Here is a 10,865-nt window from a genome sequence, read left to right as displayed (position 1 = left end):
TTTTCCCTTTTCAATTATTAGGATTCTAGTTCTGATTGGGTCTTGGTAGTAACAGGCTATAATAGGATAAGTGCACAGCGTTGTTATTATTCACTAGTTTCTTGTACTTACCCATACTCACACAGTCTAATAGGTAAGGATGGTCTATATGTCTGTACATAGGACAGATCCTTATAAAGTTCCTTTCTAGATGATGAAAATGAGGATTGGAGGAGTCAGTTGAATTTCCTAAGTCCCACAGTGAGTTAATGGCAAATGCGATTTATTTCTCCTGACATTTGAGTTTAAATGCATATTTGGAACCCAATGTCGAGACGGATTCTGAGGCTGTATCCAGGCTTAATAGAGAAAAGGTGCCTTGATCATCATCCTTCTGTATCCAGGGCCTTGTTCATTTTCTGCCCACAGCTAATTCAAACATGACTCAAAGAAAGCATGGCTTGGGGTGAGGACCTTCAGAGGCTTGATGATAAGTCACTGCGGTTCACTGCAAAACAAACCCTGATGAGGTTCTTCTCTGAATAAGCTTTACTAACCGTGATAACATGTTGGATCCTGCAAGTCACACAACCAGGGTATGAATATTGTCCAAATCCCAACAGGGGAGTTGTAAACTAGGAAGGTTAGAGTCAGCGTTGAAGATCTCTTGCAATTAAGACAAAATCTAGGAGGTCTGTAGAATGGTGCTTAGAACATGTGGTGAGCTTGTAATAGCGACCCTGAAACTGCTAATGAGGGAATCTCCCCGAGGCTTCAGGGTAGCCCTACTCCCTACGGTTATTGTGTATATCAAGTTAGCTACAATGGTGTCCATATTAACATGATTTAACTCCTGACACATCCACAAACCACGCAGCAGCACCCATGCTCCCTGAAAAGCAAGCAAGACACCTCTGTTGCCAGGGTCAGGAAGACCAAGGGGACTGATGGTCAGGGACTGCCACATGCAGCACAGCCTGGCCTGCAGCCTGGTCCCCATGGCCCCAGGTGAGTATGCCCACACAGTCTTCAGATGCAGTCCCAAGAGGGCAGTGTGTCTGCCCTAAACTCAGCGTAGCCCCGCGGGGCGGGACCTGGATTCAGACTTCCTGGTGCACAGCACGCAGGCGCCTCCGCCGCCTATCGGGCGGACTGACAGTGGGACCCAGCCGGCGGCTCTGTGTCAAGAACAGATAAATGAGGTAAAGAGCTGAGATGCGGGAGCAGAAATGCATCGCCGGGTTCGTTTAGCCAGAAGAGTCCTAAAAGGTGGTATGCCCGACTGGCCGAATCGGAGGACGGGTACAAGTTCCCTGAACGCAGCTAGATTGCAGATCCTCCAGCCGGGCCGCGCACTGAGCATGCTCCGACCTCAGGGAGCCGCCTGACGGGGCTAGATTAAACTTCCGTCAGTCCGTGGATCCGCCCCCACGCTGCCCGGGGCAGTCCGCTACCCTACTTCTTCCAGGCCCCTCTTAGGCCTCGCCCCGCTTGGCTTCCAGTTTGCCCCAGCGGCTCCGCCCTCCCCTGTAGGCCCCGCCCCCGGCCCCGGACCAGAAAGGGCTGCCGGACCTCTTGAGTGCTTGCACCTTGGCTCTCTCAGTCCTCGCGGCCCGCACGGTGTGCAAGTTGGTGAGTGTCAGGGTTTTCTCCATCCCAGCACAGTGCGGGACTGTCCGTGGGGAGAGCAGGCTTTCGGAGCCCAAGGGACAGTCACAACCCACGATGGTCGTATAGGCGGGGGCGTCCACCCCTCACTCAGTACTCCCAACCCCTCGCAGGCAGGCCCCACGTGTGCCCAGGTGTGTCCTACCTTCTCCCGTGCCTGGGGCTCGTGGGCCGAGCTGTGCTGCGGTGACGTTGGCCTAAGGTTGGGGTGATGGCCGCTCCAGTCACCCTCCGGATGGCCAGCGCTTCGAAGGCTTTCCTGTGTCCCAGCGCGCCCTCCTGCCTTTCACTGCTGACCAGTGAGTGCAGTCGCTCTGCAGTCCCTTCGGGAAGTTTCCAGAAACCTCTGCTCAGAGCCTTCTCACAGCTAACTTTAAACATGCTCCCTGTGCAGAATCCTGTTTTTCTTGCTTGAGGCAGCACTTTAGAAGAGAGCCGTGTTCCAGGGTCCCCCAGTTATCGTGGCTGATATTTGTATACATTATATCCTAATTGTGTCCATAAACACTTAGAGTAAACAAGTGGAGTTGCAGAACCATTTACACTCAGCACCATAATTCCCAAGTTGGTGATAATACAGTAGAGTAATTCTAAACTATGTATTCCTCACTCATTGGGTTTATCATTTCCTGAAATCTCAGTGGTTTTTGCTCCTGTACTGGCTTTCTGTCATGGAAAACAAAATTTGTTTAAAAACAACACCAAAAAAAGAAAAGGTTTAAATATGTGTGTACACTGTGGTTGGACGATTTAGACAGTTAAGCAACTTTGTGCAGAGAGGGGTCACCCTAATGGGTGGAATACAAGGTTAAGATGTTAAAAAGAGCTACAAGTTAGACTGGTTTTTATTTACTTAAATACATATACTGTACCTCTATTATGGTAGACCTGGTGATTGAATGCCGGACCTCACTCATGTAAGCACATGCTCTACTACTAAGCTGTATCCCCAACCCTGGTTACTTAAATATAAACCCAAGTATAAACCTGTAGCACCTTTGCTAGAGAGACCCTCCTCTTATCTCCCCTGTCCCTGACAGATGATTAGAAGGTAGTTTTGTAATTTTCATGGGTTGCCAGTGGCTAAAAACAAAACAAACAAACAAAAAAAGGCATAACAGGCTGTGGAGGGTAAAAAACTAAAAGAAAACCATGTCAGGAGCCTGGCTGGTAATCAGTATTATGCTAATTCAGATGCATTATCAGGGTACCTGCCAGAACCAAGAACCTGCAAGTTGGCAGGGCCTATGGTGGTAGGGGTCGTTTCTTCCTGGGTTCCTCTTGAGTTAGAATTGGGCAGTTGAGTTGAGTTTTAGGATTCAGGGCCTGGAGGAACCAGGCTTCAAGTACACTGCTTTTCTATGTAAATATTTTTTTCATTGCAAAAAATCTGTATTACAATAGCTGGATTTAACTGATATTAGATACTACATTGGAGTCCTGGTTACTGTCTGAGTCTTGCTCAGTACTAAGATTCCTAAGCCTTCTTTTCTCTCAGAGCAGTATGAGGTTCTCAGGGTCCTGCTTAGAGATTAGGCCCCAAACTGGGGCCTTGACTCCCATTCATATCTCCAATCACAACACAATGCTGTTGGATGTGTCCCTGCTAAGGGCAGGGGGAGCAAGGAGGGCCCAAGAGAACTCCTGTTCCCTACCCTTCCTTAGGAATTTATTCCTGTTTTCTCAGGATCCAAAGCATTTGATTCTCCTCAGTGTCTGTTAATAAAATAATTTACTGAATTGTTATTTTAATTTTGCAGTAGACATTTAGGAGTCAGTGACTCAAACCATTAGAATTCTAAGTCTCCTGTTTTTTGGGTATTAAAACTCTTCAGTATAAAGCTTATTCTTGATAGAAAATAATGGAATCAAAGCAATATTTTCTGAATTCTCTTTGTCGTTGATCATCTGTGAATGTTAGACCTGCTTTTCAACTGGCAATATTCCAATAAATTCATTATAAGTTGAATTACTGTAAGTCAGAAATTCATTGAACATACCTAGCCTCCCAGATATCCTCACTGAGCATCATGCCATACTGTAGAATGCAGGCTCCTACTGACTGGGAGCTGTTGCACTGTCTGCCAGGATTGTAGTATCATATCACAGATCACTAGCCTGGGAAGAGATCCAAATTCCAAATTTAAAGTATGATTTCTGCTGAATGCATAGTGCTTTTGCACCATGGTTAAGTTAAAAAACAGCAAGTCAAACTGTGTATGTTGGGAACTGTCTGTGTTTTTAGTTTGTTTTCACACCTCACTCTGACCTGCCCAGCTCCCTATTCCAACTTGAAGTTCCCTGTTTACTGCTTTCCTGAGGCCTCTGGCTTCTGGCTAGGTCTAAGGTGGGCTCCTGGTGAATACACTGAGCTGCTCAGGCTTTGAAAGGCCCTAGGTCCAGCTACAGCCACAGCTTTCCCTAACCTTCTGTCTCCTGGCTAGGTAGTTTGTGACACAGCTACTTTCTGAAAAATCTGGCATCTTGTTGCAAACTATCATTTAAACAAAACTTGAAGGTTTTTAAATGAGAGGCATTTAAACTATAGTTCCACTAGGTGACTGTGGGTTCTGTGTCAGTTTGTTTACAAATGCTAAGAAACAAGCCAGCCCAACATCCTGTTCTTGGTTTGAAGTGAAAGTGAAATGGGTTTATCTAGGAGTGAGGTGGAGGAGGTTGGAGCTCTGTGGGAGGCTGGTTCTCCTTTGGTGAACTCCATGGATTTTCCCATCCTGTTTGTTCTGGAGTCCTGTCCGGAACATAGGTAAATAAAATTTGGAGACACAATACTGTGGTGTGTGTTTGTGGCATTTGAGTAACTACTGCATATTGTCTGATCTGTGAAAGCAGTCTAGTTTTCATTTGATTTAAAAAAAAATTAACATTATTAAAATGCTTACAGAGAAGGGTTGTAGGATTTGGTACCAGTGATAGAACTCAGGTCCTTGTGCTTGCAAAGCAGGTGGCTGAACCACGGAGCTCAATCCCCAGCAGGGTTGGAGGATTTGAAGGAAACCATATAATGAATATACTGAATGACTTATTTCTTCACGGAACTATTAAAATGATGTGTCTAAGAAGAGGAATTAATTATTTTGTGGCCTTTTGTAATCTTTGAATGAATCATTGGCTTTGTCAGATGTGGCTCATGTCTTCCAGAATGCTGGACATCTCTAGCAGGTAGGCCAGTGGTTTCACTGTACCAAAGTTTGCCCCTGTTAAATAATACAAATGGGCTCCTGGCACAGCAGTGGCACCCTTGGCCACAGGTTCAACAGTCAAATTTGTTTTCTAGTCCATTAATTGTTATCAACAGAGTAGGGGTCCCCAAGGAGCCTGGTGGCCCCTGCATCCCCTCCTAGAATAAACTTATTTGGCTTGTGATATTGCTCTTAAAAAACCAGTTAAAAATTCTACCCAAACGTTTATGGCCGTTAAATTTGTCATCACATGTGTATATATGTGACCATGAAAGGAAGTGTAAGAGAGCTATAAATGTCCAGTATATCCACTCGCAAATTCTCAAATTTTCTTGTTAGAGTAATTTCCTACCCATAACACTTGTGAAATCAGCACAGTATCCAACCTTAGCTCTGTGGCCCATTCCCAGAAGTCCTGGGGTGACACTGAATGTAGAATCTACCAATGGTGTGGCTCGTAAAAGCAGGCACTTGTTAAATCTATTTGTTTTTATTATAGACATCGATCTGCCAGTCACAATAATGCATTTGTGGACATTTTTCTACAAGCACAGCGCTGGTGGCAGTTTTTACTGACAAACTGAGTCTTATGGATAGTAGTTTAGAAAACTCTTACCTTATTGACAGATTAGGCAATTCCAGCACTAGATTATTTCAGCAATACCTAGGTGAGTGAAGAGGGAATGAATCTCAGGACAATATGGGATATGGTGTGTTAAATTTGGAAATAGAATAAGTAGCTGGTAGTTATTTCTTGTTTGTCTTTAAACTTTTAGCTATGTGTTGCTGTCAGTTGAAAGTTCTACAAGTGGAGGGCCAACAGTGTCACCTTCAGGTGAGCTGGTTTGCAAGAGCCACCCTGAACTGAGTCTCCATAATGCTGACAAGTCAGCCCCTTGGATATGTTATTGTCTCTGAGGTAGAATATCCACTGGGAACAGTAAGGTGGTGTTTTTACAAAAGTAGTCTGAGTCCTAATGGCATCAGAATTATGGAGAGTTCTAGTTGCGAAGATACATCATAGGGTCTCTTGGTAGGATCTACAGTGTGAGAACGTGGGAACCTGTATCTTTGCAGGATCCCCAGGAGATTTTGGCATATCCTAATGTTTGAGCACCTCCAGAACTCCTTACGATCACTTGGAAAGGAGTTCTTGCCAACCCAGACAAGCTTCAAGTTCTTCCAGCTGGAGCCACTTATAGCCAGCACTGTTCTAAGCCGTCTGTGCATATAGATCTGTGAATGTATTTGTAACTCCTGAGAGACATGTGGATCTCTTCAAAATACAAATCCAACATGTTATCATAGCATTACAGTTTTTGGTTTTGTGGCTGTGACAAAAGATGCTTACCAAAACGTTGGCATGAGTTCTACAAACAAATGTGTAGCATGGACAGCCATAGTGTATTTTCCTCCTCTGTGTCATTTTGGGTGTATTGTATTCCTTTTTTACCCCTTTTGGTAGATGTATTTTCATGTCTCAGGTGAGCATTAACATTTGAATACATAGCTGGGTATATTTTTCTGGAACTAAGTGGAGTTTTTATATAGTAGGCTGGAATTGTAGGCGGGGAGAAAAATGGATGTAGTTCTGATAGTGGCAGTTACTAGCTGGGTGACTTAGGGCAACTTTTAACCGCCCATACCCCAGACACCTCCTCATCTATTGCATGGGGATTATCACCTTATTCTGTCTACCTGAGTAAGTAGAAGCTTGTGAAATAATAAGTGAATATTTTAAAGTAAAAAGCACTACATGGATAAAATCTTAATTTGAAAACTGTGGTCTCAGAAAGATAAAATTGGAAGAGGGTGAAGAATCATGCAGAATCTGGATTTTCCTCCACTCTAATCAGTATGCTCATTTCCTGTACTCCAGTAAGCATCTTTTTTCCTCTTGTGGTTCATTCACAATCTTTGTTTCCCTCTAGTCCAGACAGCATGCTTGTTCCTTCCAGTCCAGTCAGCATGCTAGTGTCCCTCAGTGAGCATCTTTGTTTTCTTCCAGTCCAACTGGAATCCTTGCTTTATAGATTCACATATGCCAGTCTCTCACAGAGGTGGTAGGACAGTGAAGCCCCTGAATTGGTTTGGACTTGGATCCACTGGTCGCTATGTATGACCTTGGGTAAAGTTACTTAAGCTTCCAATGCTTTCTTTTCTTCAAGGTAGGGCTGATGACAGTCATGGGCTATGATGAAATTATCAGGTTAAGGGATCATACTTGGTCCAGCGTTGGTAAGTTCTGAGTAGTAATAATAACAGTTGGTGTTTTTTAATTCTTCATCACAAAATTCAACTTGGTGGAGTCAGGATGAAAGAAAGTCTGCCAGGTCATTTGACCTCCAGTGAATCTAGTGCATGTGGTTGCTCTATGCTAGTTTGCCAGGTTTCTAAAGTTCCTTTTGACTGTAAGGAGGTGGTTTGCTTTGCCACATATACCTACTCTTTTAGAGTAGCCATTGATTGCTGCTGAAGTGCTGGGTTACACTGTGCTTCCACGCAGGTGACTGAGTTCAGAATGTTCAGGTGAGGGCCATGATGGCATGTTTGTGCCTTACGGCCTAGAGCAGCAGGTGGGCTTCCTGTGTGTTCCTCATGACACCTGCCGTCTCAGACAGCCTCTGTCACTGTCTCTAGGAGACAAGATACTATTAGTCTGTGAAACTGAAAGAACTTCCCAAAGGACCAGATGCAGGGTCTGACATGGTGACGTTGGCAGTGTCAATGCCACCAGCATAGGACAGTGAGTGCTTTCTCGTGTGTGACTGCTCATATCACAGTAGCAAAGGACAGCTTGGGCCCATTTGTTAAGCTTTGTAAAAAAAGAAAATCAATCTTGTAATCTTGTACTGTAATGTGTGTGTGGGGGGGGTGAGAATAGGTCTAATTTTGGGGGTATCTCTTTATCCTCTTATAATGGTTCATTTCACCCACCCAGCAGTGTTATTAAAAGCATACTGTACTTATTGCTGTACATAGCCCATCTTATTAAATTCTCAGGATTGTTTGAGAAGTGTGTTATATACTGTTAGTGTCTTGGCACTGAATGTGAAGGAACTGGGTTTTGGAGAGTTTGAGTAACTTGGCATAAAGTACATAGGAGATGGAGGAGAATTTTTTTTCACTACCCAGATTTATTTCATAAGCACATGTGGGCTTTTTTTTTTTTTTAGCATTGTGCCACATTGCTTTTGCAATGGTAAAGCTGAGAAGGTATTACAAGTCCTTTTAGGTGCAAGGTGGGTTATAAACACACAGATATATTTAGTTAAGGTTTTCTAATGCCAGAGTCATGAAACATTGTCCTTAGCATTGTGGGAAAAACAGTGTCCAAGTCCAGCACCACTGCTCATGATGTGCAAAAGAATTTACAGAGCTACAGTGGGTGCTGAATGCTGTGCAGAGTTTGTAATAATGAAACCCTGCCTGCTGCCTTTGTTGTTTATGCCAACCCTTTACCCCATTTAAGAGTAGAGGAATAGTATCACGGGGCACAGGAAGGATAGGGAGCATCTGGAGTGCCACCAAAACTTATTCACCTGCCTTAACCACATTACTGTGTACCAAGGACCCTCATCTGATTCTCATCAAAGCATTTTTGGGGTACCATATGAAATTTCTCCAGATGGCAGAAAACATGAGGCGTTTGGGGAAGAGCAAGGGGAATACAGACAGTAGGGTGCATTTAGTGACCAGTGAGTAATTGGGTTTGTGTAGGGTATGGAGGTGGCTGGAATGCGAGGTTGGGGTAATAAGGGGGTGACTCCTGGAAAGCCCAGCTGCAGTGCTGTGTGTTCTTTTCTCTGGTCCTTTGTGAGTGGGAATACCAGCTTGTCAGAGTTTCCCATAGAAGAATTCTTGGCCTGTAGGTGTGCAAGGTGGGAAGAAGAAAAGATTGGTCGCAGTAGGGCTGGCAGAGAGGGAGACAAGTGCCATGGGAGTCACTGGGGCTGGCCTTGCAGGCTTGCTGATTGAGTGTTGAGTGCAGTTGAAAGATGACATTTAGAATCATTTTGCTTATTGAGAAAGAGAAAATTTTTAATGTCTGTCTTTTTTTAAACACATCTTTGGGAAACCTGAGAACACTGTGACTCCAGAATGGTAATCAGCTCCTATACCTTGCCTGGCATTTAGGTTCTGAGGCAGGAGATTGCCTGGTTTTAACTGTTCATTCAGGCAGTTATGTCAGCAGGGAGGAAGGAGGCTCATTAATAGGCACCCTGCACCCCCAGCCTGCACTCCACAGGGAGCAACCTGTATTTGCTGCACGTAGCAGTGAAATCTTTAAAATCAAACCAAGCAAGCTTTAGGTGTACATTCACATCAGAATGCAAATTAAAAACAAAGTGTGTACTTAGTTGCCTTATGTAAAGACTATGGAATGTCTTAGCTGGCTGGTATGCTTGAGCATGTCCCCATGAGGACTCCCCTGATGATTTCTAGGGTAGAAGACCTTCTTCAAGGGTCAGGCTTACTTATGGTCCTTGGGGTATTTAGCCTCTTTTCTGTTGCTGTAACAGAATACCTGAGATGGCGTGATTTATAAGGAAAGAGGTTTCTTTTGGCTTGTGGTTGTGGAGCTGGTAAGTGCAAGATCAGGAGTTGCGTCAGATGAAGGCCTTGTGTTGCTTCAACTTGTGGCAGAAGACAGAATGGTGAGTGAGTGCCTGCAGAAGAGAGAAAAAGGGGCTGAACTCCTGAAGTAACTGATCCGCTATTGCATTGAAGGCAGTAATCCATTCACAAGGGCTGTGCCCTGACCATCCAGCTGGGTGATGTTGCTCCCGGGATCCTATTTCTGACATTTGTTGCTAGAACTGTTACTTTGAATGAATGTGCAGGTCTACCTCCCAACACTGTTGCCCTGCTGTTAAGTTTCCAGCACATGAACTTTTGAAAGGATATATTCAGACCTTAGCAGGCTTGTACTGGCCTTTTTTTTTGGAGGGGCTCCCTTTATGGTCTAGAAAGAAGAGACTGTCAAATACAATTGTGTTGTAGGTCATGGTCAAGAAGATAAGGCAGAGAGTTTGGCTTTCATTTTTTGGGGGGTAGGGTGTAGTTAATGGTTGTAGATGTTTATGAAAGCTCCTCAGTGCAAGTAGCTTTTAAGTAGAGATCTAATGATGAGAGTGGACAGTCACAAAAATCTGAGGAGATGTACCTCAGGGGAGGAATAGCAACTGTGGTGTCCTTGATAGTCACAGGTGGATGTATTAGGATAGAAGGACAGAGTAAGGTCAAAGTTAGAGACGAGGGCTATTAGGTACCACAGGTCATGATGCCAGAGCTTGAACAAGTTCTTTGGAAATGGAACTTCAAAGTTTCAGCATCCTGAGATCATCATCTAGTTAAAATAATGCTAGCAGAGATAGGCCATGTATGTACTGGATGATAGGGAATCAAATGAGAAAGTATGTCATGGGCTTAGTGTACTGTGTTATAGGAGTTGTTTATGATGGGACAGTATCTGCTGTTGCTCTTATTATTAAGGTTTTTAGCACTCAAGGGGAAGTTACTAGAATAAAGGGGGAAGAAGAGATGATATATTTCCCAAAGTTACTGAATTTAGCCAGTTATCCCCAAAAGACCCATGTGTACTGTTCTTTATTGTACAGAAAAATTTGATTCTGTCACTGTTTTGTTATGGTCAGATTAAACTGTCGAGTTGGATAGATACAGGATGTTGTGTTGGTGTATTTGCTGATTAACATGTGCTCTGTGCCTCCTCTGTTCCATCTGTTTTTGGGACGAGTGGGGCTGAGAGATGGTCAGGTGCCTGTGGGTCAAAATATGGAAGCCAGATGAGGTTGTTCCCAGGATTCTATTTCTGATATTTCTTGCCAGGGTGTTAGTTTCAATGAATGTTCAGGCTCTGAACTTAGGTTAATGTTCTTAAAGTTCAAGGTTATCCACCCTGTTGGCCATGTAGTCTTCTGCTTGGCAAAAGGACAGGCTTTGGGAGATACTGCATTCCTTCTGCCATGGGCACCAGCTCTTTGTGGAGATGTGAGA

The 10,865-nt window shown here is 44.1% G+C and overlaps 1 protein-coding gene across 6 annotated transcripts in view; it reads left to right on the top strand.

Annotated features, from left to right (window-relative positions):
- Positions 1-1,098: 1,098 nt before the first annotated feature.
- The window catches only part of Mgmt (O-6-methylguanine-DNA methyltransferase), a 280,232-nt gene continuing 270,465 nt past the window's right edge, over positions 1,099-10,865 (top strand). For 2 of the 6 annotated variants that reach the window (XM_033761355.1, XM_033761354.1), the window contains exon 1: positions 1,099-1,181. The gene's annotated coding sequence lies outside the window, so the exon portion shown is untranslated. Of the gene's footprint in view, positions 1,182-1,225; positions 1,612-10,865 lie in introns of those variants that run through there. The other 4 variants (XM_033761353.1, XM_010620700.3, XM_010620710.3 and 1 more) reach the window with 3 other exon arrangements.

This window comes from Fukomys damarensis, unplaced genomic scaffold (assembly GCF_012274545.1).
Source record: "Fukomys damarensis isolate Sample0158 unplaced genomic scaffold, DMR_v1.0_HiC HiC_scaffold_8, whole genome shotgun sequence".
NCBI classification, from domain to species: Eukaryota; Metazoa; Chordata; class Mammalia; order Rodentia; family Bathyergidae; genus Fukomys; species Fukomys damarensis.
This window is presented reverse-complemented; position numbering and strand designations above follow the sequence as displayed.